Raw genomic sequence first — 17160 nt, forward strand, 5'->3', positions numbered from 1 at the left:
GGGAGGGTCTCGGGGTCCACCAAGTGGGGCCACCAACCCTGGAGGGCTGCATGGGCCAAGTGTGGTAGGGGACCAGCCCCAGGTGGGCTGGTGCGCCCCCCCACAGGGCCCAAGGCGCAGGGAAGTGGGGAAGGGGGGCAAACCCTAGGGCAGATGGGCCCTAAGGCCCACCCTAGGTGCGCCTCCCCCCTCCCCCCTTCTGGCCGCCACCAGATGGCATCTGGGGGCTGCCGCCACCCCTGGGGAGGGAACCCTAGAGGGGGCGCAGCCCCCTCCCCTTCCCCTATAAATAGTGGGGGTTTTGGGGCTGCCAGAGACGGAAGAACCTCTCCCTCTTGGCGCAGCCCTACCTCTCTTACTCCTCCTCTCCCGCGGTGCTTGGCGAAGCCCTGCTGGACTACCACGCTCCTCCATCACCACCACGCCGTTCTACTGCTGCTGGATGGAGTCTTCCTCAACCTCTCCCTCTCACCTTGTTGGATCAAGGCATGGGAGACGTCACCGGGCTGTACGTGTGTTGAACGCGGAGGTGTCGTCCGTTCGGCACTAGGATCTCCGGTGATTTGGATCACGACGAGTACGACTCCTTCAACCCCGTTCTCTTGAACGCTTCCGCTTAGAGATCTACAAGGGTATGTAGATGCACTCTCCTTCCCCTCGTTGCTGGTTTCTCCATAGATAGATCTTGGTGACACGTAGGAAAATTTTGAATTTCTGCTACGTTCCCCAACAGCCCCAACCTAGCCACTTGCCGGGTCTGGGGCACACGCCGGTCCGGCGCGCTCTCAGAGGTCGCCGCCTCCAACTGCCACTGCTCCATCTTCAGAGCTGTACTGACGCATTAACCATGCTCGGTCTAGCTGTCGTCGACGCGACCACGGCGCCCAACACCACCACCTCCCTGCGCACAAACAGCTGAGCACATAGCGGTCGCCACCGATACACCTCAGCACCATGCTGCCAAGTACCGCCAGCCGGCACAGCTGCTTGAAATCTTTGGAAGATCTGTCCTGCATAGCACCTGTAGACCATGCATGACAAAGCGTAGCACCTGTCGGTCAGGCATGACTTGACATGTCCACCGAAGCTCCATGCAAGACGAAGCCACTCAACATCCTGCCTCTGACTTCCAGCGCTGCTCCACAAATGATGCTCCCAAGAGAGAAACGACACTGCAGTGCTGCCATCGTCCGATCTGGAACACTAGATCCTAGGGTTTCCCCCCAGAGCAGCACGAGTGGGTCAACAGTAGTTACACGACGATGACTTCATCAAGGTAACCACGTAGAACGCCGCCATTGCCTGCCGCTGGCTCGGTTTTCACAGGCAACCATGTCTCCCCAACTCGCATCCGGGGCTAGATAATGGATCTCGAGATCCGATCACCAAGCCTCTGGCCGGCCATCTCCGACAAACAAGATGACCACCACCACTGGCTACACTGGCCAGAATAGATCTGCAAGAGGTGCCGCCGAGCAGTCCACCATGCCCTCGATGCTGTCGCCGATCTAAAGCCAGATGATGTGCCGCCGAAGACCGCATCGCGCCGCCGCCCGATCCAGGCCAGCCGCCGCAGGCAGCCGCCCGTGGCCCGAGGCAGGGCCGACCACTACCACCGTCGTCGAAGCCATTGCCGCTGCTTTTAGATCAGCCGCACCTCCACACGCTTTTGGGCCCCGCCACCCCTGAGACGCGGGAGGGAGGAAGGGCCCCAACTACCGCCGTCAGCCTCCAAGTGCAGGTCGGCGGCGTCCTCCGACAGTGGCGGGAGGAAGGGAGGAAGATGAGTTAGGCTCCGGTGGCGGCTAGGGTTGGGGTGCCAGCCGAGTCGCCCGAGCAGGGGGCGACGCGGGGGAGTCGTCAACGATGGTTGGAGCAGGTAGCAAGTTTGTAGTACGTACTAGTTATTTAGTATGCCTGCTTGGCCACTAGATGAGTATGAACAGTACATGCATTGGTGTGTTCCTTTTTAAGTCTTGCATGCAAATATTTAATACGCATTGGAAAGTAAAAATGAGATGCAGATGGGCCCTTTAAATTGGAAAAACAAAAAAGTTAAGAAAAGCCTTATAAACTAGAAAGGAGGGAGTATAATGGATTTGTTTCCCATGCATCTTGGGTGGTCCTTCGGTGAGGTGACATGTGTGCATGATGAAATTAAGAGAACTAGTGAGGATCAATTAAAAATGAAAATAATTATCATGCACATTGTGGTGGTCCTTTAATGACGTGACATGTGTGCATAATGAAATGAATTGAATTCGTGATGATCAATTTATAATGAAAATAATTACCATGCATATTGTGGTGGTCCTTTAATGATGTGACATGTGTGCATATTAAGATAATAAAAAAAGTGGGATGAGCTATTTAGGTATTTTTTTACGGTAAGAAACTGCTTTATTGATCAAAGGGGATGTTCAAAGGAATACAAATGGGATCATGTGGGTACCCTAGCCACAAATGACGACCCGTACTAAGCGAAACTGAAAATTTTACGAAACTATGAGCTTCTTTGTTCGTGTATAATATTACAAGCCTGAAAAAGCAATTTGTTCTCCCTGATCTCATGAATGATAGTGCCGTTCATGCTACGCGCATCATTTTTTATGTCGTCCACTACCCCTTTGCTCTCGCATTAAATAATGACTTTGCAAGCCTGAAAAAGCAATTTGTTCTCCCTGATCTCATGAATGATAGTGCCGTTCATGCTACGAGCATCATTTTTTATGTCGTCCACTACCCCTTTGCTCTCGCATGAAATAATGACTTTGCCTAGATTCAAATCTAAGGCTAGTGCTTGAGCTTCTCGACATGCTAAGGCCTCCAAAGAGGCAGGGTCTGTAACTCCAGTAAACACCATTGACGAGGATCCTAGGAACCGGCCTTCGTCATCCCGGCAAACAGCGGCAGAAGCACCAGTGGTGCCATCACGGGATAGCCCTCCGTCGACATTGATTTTGACCATACCTGCTACTGGAGGTTTCCACCTCTGGGGGTGCCTAGCCGGCGCCACACAAACAGTGCTATTCTAAACTTTTTTGATTGCCTCCAACTCTGATATGTACAGCTGCACAAAGATATGAGTGGCATGTGGACTCTGGAAGTTTGATTCGTGGATCGCCTTCCGCCAGGCTGTCCATGTAGCCCAAAGAGTAACTATCAACAACACAAATTTATCGTGTGGGAGTGCCTCAATCACCGCAAACAGCCATTGCTTCGCCAATGGTTCTGTAGTGGCAATGAGGTATTCAGCAAGATCCCCATCGGTCAAAGCCCATATACATCTCGAAGACGAGCACTCAAGCAAAGAATGGTGCCAAGAGTCTCTAGCGCCACATAGCTGACAATTATCAGAGTGGGACATTTTCCTGCGTTTGCGGACATCTTCGGTAGGGATTGATTGTTTTGCTAACCTCCAAAGAAAATCCCGAATCTTTCCCGGGACATTAACATGCCAAAGCTTAATTGCCTAGGTTGACTGACCAAACGGTGATATAAAGGTTAGTTAGGGCATTTCTAACTGAACCCCTATAAAATAGAGTATCCGGCCGAATAAACCTTAATGAAGTATTTATACTTCACTAAGTTTTGGTCGGTTCGAGCCGATCCCCTAAATTTAGCGGAGTAAAACATAAATTTGCATAAATTCAACCTAGTTTCAACAAAAATTTGCATGCATTTGAACATAAGTTTAACGTAGATAGTCTTGACAACCGAACATTAAACATAAATTCAAACTTAAACTACATTAGACTACTCATCTTCATCGACCATAGTGGAGGTCGAGCCAATCCTTCCTCGGCAGGCCACCCTCGGTGAGACATTGGTCCGGGCCGGTGCCGTTATCGTGCAGTCGTGGAAGATCGTCTACCACTTCTCAATGTCGAACTAACCCTCCTCGCCGCCCTCCTTGCCGCACTCCTCGCCGCCTTGCACCTCGTCGTCGGAGATGACGATGACCACCCTGCCATTGTCGGTGAATATCATCCACTATGCCTCCACGAGCTCGAGGTGCTGGCGGTGGAGGTCCTCCATGTACGCCTCATCGGCGGCCTCCGCCTCGAGGCGCTCCCTCGCCTCTCGGTCCACCCGAGTCATCAACACGCTCACGACAGCCGGCTCCGGCCGGACAAGGTGGACCGGCGCCGTCCCAAACGGGAAGTTCTGCCAGGTGATGGAGAATCCGATGGCACGAAGTAACACCACTCTAATGTTTTTACAACTAAAATTGCCATCCGAAAAAAATGAAACGAAAAAAATAACTGAAATCTGCCATCCAAACAGAAAGTTGTCGTGCTTCACAACTAAAGTTGTCATCCCCGGATAACTAAAGCTGCCATCAAAAAATGTCAAGGCGGAATTACTTCGTGTCACACGTGTGACACTTAAAAGGGGCATATGATACGATCAGAAGGGAAAAAAGCAGGGCAACAAATAAACGGGGGCCAAATTGATCCAGCCCCTGTCTCGAGAGTGGAAACGGTGAAGTCTCCAAAAACTTCCACTGTCCCGCCGGCGCCGCCTGAATCCCCTCCCCATCCCCTGTTCGGATCGACGCGGTGAGGAATTGTCAGATTCTTCTCGCGTATCCAGGGCTCGATCAGTCCTGCCAGTTCTTTCCCCAGGTTTTTACGGGTTGTTTTTCAGATGTCGTCCGACGAGGGGGTCAGGGAGGAGGAGCCCGATCTTTCCTCCAACGAAGTCATCTACAAGTATAAGGCCGCCGCCGAAATCATCAACAGTAATCTCGTCTCTCTAAAATAATAGTAACTCATTTGCTGCTTGCCGGTGTCGCGTTGGATGCGATCTTTGTTAATGGGGCAGCTTGTCTGAGCTTATGCCATGTGTTATTTAGCCTTTTCTGAATTTAGCTGTTCGGTGAGTAGCTATCCTATTTGGTTATTGTTTCTACACAGTTAATTTTATTAAAGATGTCGAATATGCATACGTCCCTTTCAGAAAAATTAGCACCGACATGGTTAGAGCTCTGCTGTTTAATTTGGTTGCAGTTTAATGAAGCGTTTTTTGTTTGCTACATCTTGTTGCAGTTCTAAATTCAGGTGTCCACGTGCTGACAAACTAAATTGCACGAACACTGTTATACCTCGGTACGTCATTTTAAAGAAAACGCGGATAGAGGGATACATTTGTATATAGATATTGAATGTTTAAGAAATACTCCCTCCGTTCCGATTTACTCGTCGTGGTTTTAGTTTAAATTTGAATTAAAACCATGACGAGTAAATCGGAACGGAGGGAGTAGAAATTAGGGATTTTTGTACGTGAACTCAGAAAACAGAAATTTTCGGATTTAGGAGTACCACAAATTGGCTTATTTATTGCTGCTGTGGTGTCTCCCTCTTGGATTCTCCTCTCCCCCAAGCAAATCAAGCGCCAACAACAGAGTAAATTAGTACACTAACAAATGTTAGCAAGAATAAGTGGAAATATACATCAAGCTTACATTGCAAATGTACAGCACCACAATTTTCTGTAAATTAATCAAGTCTTATTCCATTCATCTATTTCTCTACATTCCAAACACACAAGGCAGCAAATAAATCATGAAATAACAGTACAATTCAACGACATAACGTAGTTTTTAGACATTTAGGTATCTAGTAATCCCTCCGTTCCTAAATATAAGGCCTTTTAGAGTTTCCAATATAGACTACATACAGAGCTAAATGAGTGAATCTACAGTTCTACACTCTAAAGTATGTCTATATACATCTGTATATAATCCATAGTGGAATCTCTAAAAGGTCTTATATTTTGGAACGGAGGGAGTACATAATAAGTTAATCTAACCACAATCCACAACTTAGAAAATTCATGAAACAAACAGAAATTACATAATCGGCTAATGATGTTCGAAGGCAGTAGGGCAGGTAAATGACATGACAAAATAACATGACGTGAATGATGAATCTCAATTCGTTGTGTCGATGTTCAACTCTGCAACTCTAATATCCAATGATGCCCCAATACCAACCAGCTAGGCCTCCAAGTCTTGTTCATCTAGTGAGAGCATGGGGGTTCCTAAAGAAAATCTGCACCACCACCAAATATCTCATGGGTGTCTCCTCCAATGTCGCAGAATATTGATGGGCCAGGCCACCTGAATACTCTGCTCATTTCCTTGAAGCACGTATGTGGTCCAGACAGTAAGAGAAAACGTATGATCTGCCAACACCCCCGCAAGCAGTTTGCATAGCCTCCCAAATTGTTGTTGGCAGCAAACCTCAAAGCCTTCCTTTTTCTCGAAAAGGGGGGTTCTTGCAACATTGGAAGGAAGGCCTAGAAGCATCCCAGCAAAATGGTAAGTTTACCATTGAAAATGGTAAATTACTCACCAGCTATATAGCCCATCCTAGCAATCAAAGCGTCAAGATGTTAGTCTACCAATCACTCAAAAGAAGTATCAAACATCCTAGCAATCAGAGCGTCAAGATGTTATTGAAGCAATCACTCACCAGCAGTATAGAACATCCTAGCAATCAACGCGTCAAGATGTTACTGAAGCAATTTTCATCAGCAGTATAGAACATCCCAGCAGTATGGGCATGTGAATGTGCATATATGTTTGCATTGATATGTTGATGTATGATGTCATCAGCTATCAAACTCTTAGTTGAAATTTGTTCTGGAACAGAGGCTCTGAAGTTTGTTGTGTTAGAGTGCAAGCCAGATGCCAAAATTGTTGAGATGTGTGAGAAGGGTGACAACTTCATAACAGAGCAATGCCTTCAGTTTTGTCCCTTCATAATATTTTCCTTTTTATTTCCTTGTTGAATTTGTTATTACGTGGTGTTTCTGCTGACGGTAGGCAAACTGAGAAAACTGGGATTCTCTACAAGAATGTGAAGAAGAATAGTGAAAGTGGCATTTATTTCCCAACATACTTATCTATGAACAACATTGTCTGCCAATTCTCCCCCCTTTCGACTCACGATGCAGTCCTTGGAAAAAATGATATGGTCAAAATATAGCGTCTTTCTTTCACCTTTGCTACCATGTTTTTATCCTTTTATTTCACCATGAACCGAGGATTCTTCTCACGGTTGGCAGAGATATGAGGTGTCCTATTGATGGCTGTGGTGGCTCATACACATGTTATCAATGATGGGCCAGTCATCGGAAGTGCAGCTGATGTTCTTGCTGCTGCAAACACATCAGCCGAAGTGGCATTGAGACTAGTTAGACCTGGAAAGAAGGTACACCATGTTGATTACCACTGTTATTTCAGATTTGTTGCATTTTCACATGTTAGTTCTTCTCTGTTACTGCATCGTTGTCGATAGTGCTCCTGGAATGTACTAGTTTTCTCATTTCTCTTTGTAATGGTCTTCTGATCGGAAAATTAATCCACTGTCCAGAATAGGGAGCCAGTGGGTTCTCAGCTCCCCTCCTCCCGTCCGTATCACACCCGCGGGCGACCAGAGGGCAACCCTAGCCGCCTCGCCCTCCCCTCCCCACCTCCTCCCCTCCTTGTCGCTGCCTTGGCATGCTTGCCGGCAAAGCTCGGCCGACGTGGCGGCGTTAGGGCCTCCCCTCTTCCCCCATTGGGGATGGTTCTGCGTGGACCGTGGCCGTCGGGTGGCAGTGCGGTCTTTGCATGGGGCGCGATGGCGTTCCCCCGGGACCTGGCGGCGGGGCCGCATCCTCTTGGATGTGGCAGTGCGTGCCGTGTCAGCGGCAGCAGCTGCCCTCATGCGCCCAGATCCAAATCTCGGATGCGTCTGGCAGCGAACGGGGCCTCGTCGCTGGGGTCTGGGTGCGCGGCAGCGGCACATAGGATCCGGCCCCTCTGGCGAGTGGTGGTGGACGCGGGGTGTTGGTGGAGGCCTCCGGTGCTAAAGCGTGGGGAGAGCTGCAACGGCGTGCTGGCAGCTGACGGCGATGTGTGCGCCATGCGCAGTGGTGGCTGGGCGTGCTCCGGCCTCCGCTCGTCTGGTCCTTGTGAATGCTTCTAGGTCTCTCCCGTGGTTGCAGGTGGTGTCTGGTCCAGCCTCTAGCGCCGTTGAATGGGTGACCAGTTTGGGCTAGGTGCAGGTCTAGGCAGGGAGTCTCGGTTGGGTATTAGGGGTGATGTTTGGAGAGGTGGTGGGAGAGATGGGTGGCGCCAATGTGGACGGGCCACCCGTCACCTGCAGGGGTGCTGGGCGTCAACGTAGTCTGCTCCCGCCTGACCTCTTCTTCGACCTGGTTGCTCCCCGATCAATTTGGTTGTTCTGGTCGATGGCGCGTGGCTCTGTTGGCGGTCAGAGCATGCTGGTCAGTTCATCACTCACAGTCATGGAGGACCTTTGAGGCATCTTGTTTCCTGGGCATACGGCCTGGGTGGTGGTAGCCGTGGTGATTATCGGCTGAGGTCGCTGCTCAGGTGCAGGCGGAGTGGTCATGGCCATGTTAGCAGTGTGGTGGCTGCCATTTCGATGTTCTGTGCCGGTGGGTAGCTATGGTCCTTGCCTGTCCCACCAAGTCGGAGGCGGAGTATGTGTGCTGGGGTGAAAACCGTGTCTGGTTTTGGACAAACCAATGGAGGCGGTGCATGTGGGAGTTGCCATCTTCCTAAAGCCTCCGTTGTGGTTTCTCCCTCCGTTCGTCGTGCTCCAGATGGAAATATGATCTTTGGATCGGATAGTGGCGGCGCTGCTGTGACGCGTCCTTCCCAAAGGCACCATCTTGGAGCTCTATGTTTGGTCGAGTCTCAACTTCACCTCTTCGCGATACCATCATCGGAAGGGCGCCGACGGCTATGTAGTACTGCTTCATGTCCTCTCTTGTAGTCTAGTTTGAGTCATTCGGCCGTGTTGTTGTTATAGCCCTTTGGCACCTATGTATCTAGCCTTAGGGTGATTGTGGTGTGGGTTTTTGTGTTTGTATTGGTTCTGTATGTCGGTCGTTAGTTGTTGCATTATGTATAAAGCAAGGCGAAAGCCTTTTTGGTAATGTTTTTCTGATAATATGCTTTATTATAGTAAATTACTGCTTATATTTTATCCAGAACAAAGATGTTGTCGATGCAATTCAGAAGGTTGCTGCTGCTTACGATTGCAAAACTGTGGAAGGAATTCTTAGCCATCAGCTGAATCAATTTGTCATTGATGGTAACAAAGTGGTATTTAGTGTTTCCAATGTTGATACGACGGTGATCGATGCTGAATTTGTAGAAAATGAAGTGTATGTGATTGATATTGTCACTAGCACTGGTGAGGGAAAGGTGATAATGATAATTGATGTTATTGGTTTCATGATATTTTCCTTCCTTTTTGTTGAACTTTGTAATTCAGAGCCAAAGTCATTGTCTGAGAAATATACCACCATCTATAAGAGAGCTGTAGACAAGGACTATCAGTTGAAGATGAAATCGTCAAACTACATATTCAGTGAGATTCGCGAGAAGTTCACTTTCATGCCATTCACTCTTAGGTGTGTAAATGCACATTGATTTTTGTGATGCAATTTTTTTGTTCTACTAAGAGTACATATGTTTTGAATTGTGACAGGGCATTGGAAGATAGGAAGCGACAATTCTTATCCTTGACAGAATGCTGCATTGATGAACTCTTACAGCCGTACCCTGTTCTTTATGAGAAGCAAGGTAGTTAACATAAATCCTCTAGATAGATTTTAGAAATTGTTTGTACAAGTCGTGCTTGAGATCCCTTGGGTTTGTGTAAATCTTTTGATGTGTACTTATTTGTTATTTTTGCTGATCTTATCTGTTGTTAATTCTTGCTGTCTCCTATCTTGGTTGTCTTGTCTCTTAATAGTTTGTTCTTTGTGCAGGCGATCTTGTTGCGCACATAAAGTTCACTGTGTTGCTGATGGCAAATGGATCAGACAAGATAACATCACATCAACTGTAGGAACAGCCCTCAAAATCCATTGAAAACAACATTGGGAGCAAAGGTGGTTTCCAAGGATGTGCAAGCCCAGAACTATTCTTGTGTTGAATTGCTTCCATTACTTCTGTGTGTGCGCCTTTGCTGCATCTGATTGGTGTTTCACTAGTTTCTCAGTACCATCTAGCTGTTGAATGCCATGATTGGTTGATTCCTACTTTCATGTAAACATCTAAGGACCTGTTTGGTTCGGATGGTCGTAACACAAAAGATAGTGCAATTGGGTAACTTTGGGATTTAGGATGTAACATACAACTTGTTTTGTTTGGTTTGGACCAGTAAAGCTATGAGGTTACATACATGTGTTCAGTCAAGTCTTTGGATAAGTCAACATACAGAATCCAACGGGCGATTTTACACGCAATTAGAGATTCACATAATTAATAACCATTTTGATTGCATCAGCTGCAAAGACATCATAATAAGATTTTAACCACACTTTAAAATATACTCAATCAGAATTTATCAACACCTCAAAATAAATAAAATGCCTTACAAATATTTTTGTAGAGTAAGTAATAATGCTATTTGAAAAGAAAAATTATCTGAATACCAAATTTAGAGTCTTGCAAACCAACTTTTTCATCAACCTTGAAATATTTCTTTCGTGTGTCGCTGCCACTGTCTTAAAAAAAGGAAACTTTCTTTCTTATCAACTCCTAAATGGACCATATATATGAAAACCTATGTTGTCCCCACATCCATCATACAGCAATGTGGCGATGACCTATGCACCCACATTGACATCTAGTAGAAAGTTCAATTTGAATAAGGGAATAAAATCCTTTATATTAAAGGAAATACCCCTTTTATGCCACATTACAAAGCAACTACCTTTTCTGTTGGTAGGAACGTCCTACTCGAGAACGTTTAGTCCATATAAGAATTCGACCTGTTTGTCCTTAGCAGTTAGGAATAAATTCGACCGTTTAGTCCATATAAATGGTAAAAGAATGTCCAATCCTTAATTCTGCTAAGGACAAACCACTTGTTGCGCTCTTTTATTTTGTATTCTTATTTACATCGCCTTGCAACTTTATCATTAAAAGAGGTAACTGAGAAGGTAATCCCTAACTAATTTATCAACAAAATAGGGGGTTATCTTTAAATTTGTGTTTAAGTGGCCGGTGGTGATCCCATCCCAAATATGTTGCCGTTCCTTGTCAACCTGAGGACCCACGATGCGAATTTCCAGTTTTTCCTGAAATCTGATTTTCACCAAATACTTCGTCAATAATGTAAGTACCACTTTCAAGTCTTTTTTTCTTCAGCAAACGCCAGTTACTGCATTACAGCACTAACGTGGCAAGATAGTCAATACCATTTGTTTGACCGTTACATTGCGTGTTATGGCAGATTGGCCCATTTATCAGTCTCCCTCGCTAAAATTTCCCAGTTTCCCCAAGATAGCCATCCTCTCATAGCCAGTAGCCATGGCCATTTCCCAGTTCCTCCCGCTACTCGCTGCACTCGCTAGCAGACGCCGAGGCGCTCCTCCTCAACCCTGTCGTGAACAGCAACGCCCAAGCCAAACACCTGGAGCCGTCCGGACGGGCGACGAAGGCACGGAACTGCGGCGAGTCAACCTTTGTGTAGCATCGGCGCTGCCCAAGAGGTTTGGCCGGAGATGGGTGGCCGGGTGAGGATATGGGTGGACCAGCAGCTTGGTGACTCATTCCCCGTGGAGACCGGAGAGGCACCACCTAGCTTGGCAGCTGCCCTGCTTTGGCCGTTCGAGCTTTTCGGGCCATCGGTGGGTTTACCCCCTCCTTGATTTCCAATTGTGTTGCTCTAGCCGTTCGTGCTGCCTGGGGCAACCATCACACTTTTGTCAAACTATGGGTTGTCTCGGTAGGGATATTGGCTGCACGGGTATAGACATTTTGTAAGCCTGGTGCACAAACTAGTCACACCTGGTAATCCTTAATAGTCAAGTGTTTGGCTGCCTAGGCATCAGAAGATGTTCACGTTGCTCCATAGCTGACTGCACGATGAACACGGTCAATCCTAGGTATTCCTATCCCGGTGTATCCTATTCTTAAGCTAACTCTCTGCTTCCCTTGAATTATGGTTGCTCTAGCAGTTGGTTTTGGGAGAAATGCATTGAAAGGACTCAGTGAAGTGTGAAGAGAATGCGTATCCCTTGCTTGGTGGTGATATATGTAGGCATTGTTAGCCATCGTTAGTCTCTCATGTTGTGGTGGGAAGAAACATTTATCCCAGATCAATTCATGAGTTGTTTTGTATTGAGGTCTTCATAAATATTGGTCGTTTATGGTGCATGTGATGTGATTTTATTCAACCTGCTCCATACTTTCATGGTCGTTGTAAATTTTAGTTTGCCAACTCATTTTGTTCTCTCCCCGTTGACTAATATGTGCATGTAACTCAATTTAAATAATTCATCTCTAAAATGTGAGGATTTGAGATGCATGTGTTATCTCTGATGATGAGAAGCGATATATATATTTCTCATGTACTTTGCTCAAAAAATCCAGACATGGGCTCAAATCCAGACTGCTTGGGTCGTAAGTAGAGTTGAAACAAAGATAGATTAAGTCACTAACTTGAGGGCCGCCGCCGGTCTGCCTCATCTCCTATGGTTCTTGGCACACAAAGAGATCCACTAACTGAAACAAAGTTTGTGTTTTGCTACTGCTTAACAAAACTAAAAATAAAAACCAGACAAGAACAACAATCCATGGCTTTTCACATCTCTGAGATGTAATCAACGTATATTTGTATCTCTGGCGCACAAGGAGGCTAAATTGGAACATGTTTTTGTCATCTCCAGTGCAAAAGGAAGATAGCCGCGGTTAAGTTTTCTTCCATCGATACGGTAGTTGACCCTTATACATTTCCTGCTTTTAAATATCACGAGTGGCAGCGTAGTCGAATGGCAAGTAGTGTAATCAGGACGACGAGGCCGGTTACAAAATTTGTTCGCAAATTCCAAAAATATTCTTGCTTTCAACAGTTGTTCGCAAATTCAATAAAATGTTTGAGAATTTCAAAAAAATGTTCACACTTTGAAACAATTGTTCGTAATTTTTAAAAAGGATCGTGTTTTCAGTTTAGTTCCTATTTTTCAAAAAATGTTCTCCTTTTGATTGTTTTTTCCTTTGTAAAACAAATGTTTGAGAGTCCCAAAACTCGTGTTTTCACAAAATATTTTAGGTTTTTTCAAAAACACAAATTTGTGTTCAAGTCTCCCAAAAAATTGTTTGCAATTCCAAAATATGTTATCATTTTTAGTTTGTTCCTTTTATGATTCCCAAAAAATGTTCACGTTTTCACAAAATGTTCTAGTTCTTTTTAAACTATCACAAATTTTTAAATGACCGCGTTTCTACAAATATTTACCTTTTCCAACTAGAAAATGAGGTCCCTTTTTTTTAAAATATTGTCGCAGCTTTTAGTTCATATAGACTGGGTTACCTTTTTGGACACGAAATCTCAGTTGGTATAGTGGCTACTGTGATGGTTGACTGGTGTGATGTCCCTGATTCGATCCCTATTGCACACTTTGGTTTATCTTAATTTTGCGAACTATTTTTTTAAATTTTGCGGCGATCTTTAGTTTCTTAATGATTCGCGCTGGAACTCTGACATAGCAGATTGGTAATGGTATTTTTTACACTTGAAACACTCAGATTAAGTAACTCCATGTAATTAACAAAGGTTGTCAGAGTTATGATTCTGAACCATATTGGAACTCCAATGGTAGGATCGCAAGTCATAGAAACTTAACTATCAGAATCGTAAAAACGTACCCCTGCAAAAAAAAAAGAATCGTAAAAACGTAGATTAAACTAGCGAAAATAGTAGAATCAGAGTTGTTAGTTTGACTCATAAAGTCGTAGAATCATACAACATAATCGCGGGCATAACTCTATGTAATTAACAACTTGCACAAATTGCTCGTCACAGTTCCTCTCAAGTGCATATAATCCTTGTCTGTTTTGCAGCGTTCCTCCTCCAAAAGCTTGATGAACCCAATCCTCAAGAGATTATATAGATAGGAGTATATATAGTAGTACCATTTAAAGCGTGATCTTCCTTAATGAGCCCAATCAATGACAGGGACATGGCCATGGAGCTCCTCAGCCCGAGCCGCCAAATGGTGCCGCTGGTCCTGCTGCTCGGCTTGCTGGCTGGCTCGCCGTCGACAGCCCTGCCTGGGATGGACCGGGTGCGGGGGCAGGTCGACAGTGCGAACCGGCGCGGCCTGTCCATCGGCCTCGTCATCACTACCGGACTCGCGGGCTATGCCTACGGCCCAGGGCCGTCGGCATAGGTCCATTGCCGTCGGCATAGATCTATGCCTACGGCTGCCGTCGGCATAGCCCCGTCGACACCCGTCGGCGTAGATCACGTCAGCGTAGATGTGTCAGACCGTCGGCGTAGTATAGCCGTCGGCATAGGAGCCTATGCCGACGGCCGTGGGGCAGCCGTCGGCATAGTTTAGCCGTCGGCGTTGTTTTCCGTCTGACGGCAACAGACGGCGCCGTCAACAGCGCTGGCGATTCAGGGGACGACACGTGGCGTAGGTATGCCGACGGCTAGGGACGACACGTGGCGTAGGTATGCCGACGGCCTAGCCGTCAGCATACCTACGCCACGTGTCGTCCCCCGGCTTCTCCTGGCGGCAGGGCTATGCCTACGGCAAAGCCGTCAGCATAGATGGAAATCTATGCCGACGGCTTTGCCGTAGGCATATCTCTGCCATGTGGCAGCTCCTGGTTTCTCCTGGCAGCAGGGCTATGCCTACGGCAAAGCCGTCGGCATAGTTTTTCATATATGCCTACAGCTTTGCTGTAGGCATATCTCTGCCACGTGGCAAGCCCTGGTAACTCCTGGGCGTATATATGCCGACGGCTTTGCCGACGGCATAGATTTTTTTTGTTTTTTTTTATTTTCCCTGTTTTCTCTTTTCCAATTCATTTGACAGCATTTCAAAACAGAACAATATGAAATTATGCAGAAATATGACAATTCATCATGTGAACATACTCAAGTTCATCTAAACATACTCAAGTTCACCATCATCATCTAAACATACTCAAGTTCATCACATCATCTAAAGATCATCACCGATGGAAGTTCATGAACATAAAAGTAGTGCAAGACATGAAACATGATAAAAGTAGGAATATGAAAGGCATGGCACGATGGCCACATGCACGGAATCATCAAGCAAGAGCACCCCCGCCAAAACCACCACCTCCGCCAAAACCACCACCACCACCTCCGCCAAAACCGCCATCGCGACCACCACCACTCTGCCAGATCGGAGTGACTGGGGTCGACGGAGCAGGAGTCGAGCCACCGGTCCCCTACATGTTTCAGAAAAGATTCTAACGGTAAATATGATATGATAGTGTTTCATGAACGAGAACTAGTTTGCTAGTAGTTAGGCAAATGTACTAACCGGACCATCACTGCCTAGTGCCACCCATTCATCGAACGTGGGCACGTGTGGGGGTTCTCCCGCAGGTGGTGGTGGGGGTCCCATTTGTGGTGGATCCGTGCGGTTAGTCCAAGACGCCAACATAGCCTGAATGTTAGTTAAACAAGCAAACTAGAAGATCAAAAGGAATGGAAGTGCAAAAATTTAGGTTGGTTTTAACAGGGCAAAACTAACCGTCATCATCTGACGGTTGTAATCATCGTTTGCCTTCACTCGTTTCAAGTACTCCCGCACCTCGAGATTCCTATGCTCGACAAACTCCTTATATGCCTACATAATTTAGGTTGTTTCTAAGTGAGCAATGCTGAAAATAAACTGAGAATGCAAGATAGAAAAAGATAAAGAGGAAGTACTTACAGCATGCTGGCGGGCTAAGGGAGTCTGTGAACGCCCCGTACTCTCTAACTGGCTCGGGTTGCTAGCCCGAAGCCGTGTGTACGAGATCGAAGGAGTGATCAAGCCATCAAAACACGGATACCGGCCATTCTTCTTCCCCTGGATGGCCACCACCGCCGTGTCGTCGATCTGAGACTGGGCGACCTCAGCAACAGGAACATCCGGATGCAACTCCTGATAGTGATGAATGTAAGACCCCAGGTGCTCCTCGGTCTTGCCGTAGTACTGGCTCTCGCCCTCCTTGCGATGACTCCGCTCGCGGGCCAGCTTCCATGACTCCATGTCTGAGAGCGGCCTCTTCAACTTGTCCTCCTACAACGTCAAATAGAAGTCAGCCATACATAAGAACATGACGTAAAGAAGAACAGAAATGCATCATGCACATAGATATACCTTCATGGCCTTGAAGCCCCAGTGGTTCCTGTTTCCTTGGCTGTGTGTCCCGTCGTCTCCACGGTTAGCCCGGGCCTTGATGCTCTTGGCAACAAACTCTGCATCGGCGCCGAGCCACCTATCCACCAAACTCGCCCATCCGTCATGCCTTCCATAGCACCAACGAGGAACAACCTATGCAAATTTTGGAAGCATGACATGTGAGCACGAAACATATAGTTGACTGCTTGAAACAATGAAAAGTTAGTAATAGTTACCATCATGAACTGCTCCTTGCTCAAGGTAAGTCGTAGCTTCTGCGCTTGAGTTTTGGGCATCTTTTGTTGCAGGTAGTAGTGGTAGTACTGCGAGACGGCAACCCAGCGCACCTCGTACTGCAACTGATGAGCTTTCTTCTTCGCAGCCGCAAGCAAGACCACGTCGGCTCTAGCCTTGTGCTCGTCAAGAACTCTATAGAGTTGCTGCAATCATGCAAAAACCAGAAGCAAATAAGGCATGAGTTGTGTGATTCAATGATAAACTATGAACGAAACTGAAGACAAGTGATTCAGAAGAGCTGTCCGTGGAAAGCGCTGGACAATCCGAAAGAGCTGCGGTGATAAATATGCAATTGAATGCATATTTATCGATGCAACCCTTTCGGACGGGAGACCTAGGTTACGCGACTTGATGTGAAAATTTAATCTAGTGACATGATTAAAAGAACGTATGAGGTGGTGGATTTGTAGCTCACCCTCGGATGTAGATGATGTAGTCGATCAGCGAAGGGACAATCAAAGACCAAGAGCTCCAACGTCAATGATCACTCCACCGGAGGCAACACCAGAAATCCTCTAAATTCCACCAAATGAAAAAAATTAGGTCATCACATCACATATAAAGCATCATCACACATCACATCATATCACAAACTTGTTTTAGCAAGACCAACTTGATGAAGTAACCACTCATCATATCCAAATTTTAACTTTCGTCTCTCTATCTTCA

At 46.4% G+C, this 17160-nt stretch overlaps 2 pseudogenes; both read left to right on the plus strand.

Moving 5' to 3' along the window:
• The first annotated feature begins 4650 nt into the window (after nt 1-4650).
• LOC119284053 lies at nt 4651-9965 on the plus strand (annotated as a pseudogene).
• Nucleotides 9966-14001: 4036 nt separating this feature from the next.
• LOC119289689 overlaps nt 14002-17160 on the plus strand; it is a 12261-nt pseudogene continuing 9102 nt past the window's right edge.

This window comes from Triticum dicoccoides, chromosome 4A (assembly GCF_002162155.2).
Source record: "Triticum dicoccoides isolate Atlit2015 ecotype Zavitan chromosome 4A, WEW_v2.0, whole genome shotgun sequence".
Lineage (NCBI taxonomy): Eukaryota > Viridiplantae > Streptophyta > Magnoliopsida > Poales > Poaceae > Triticum > Triticum dicoccoides.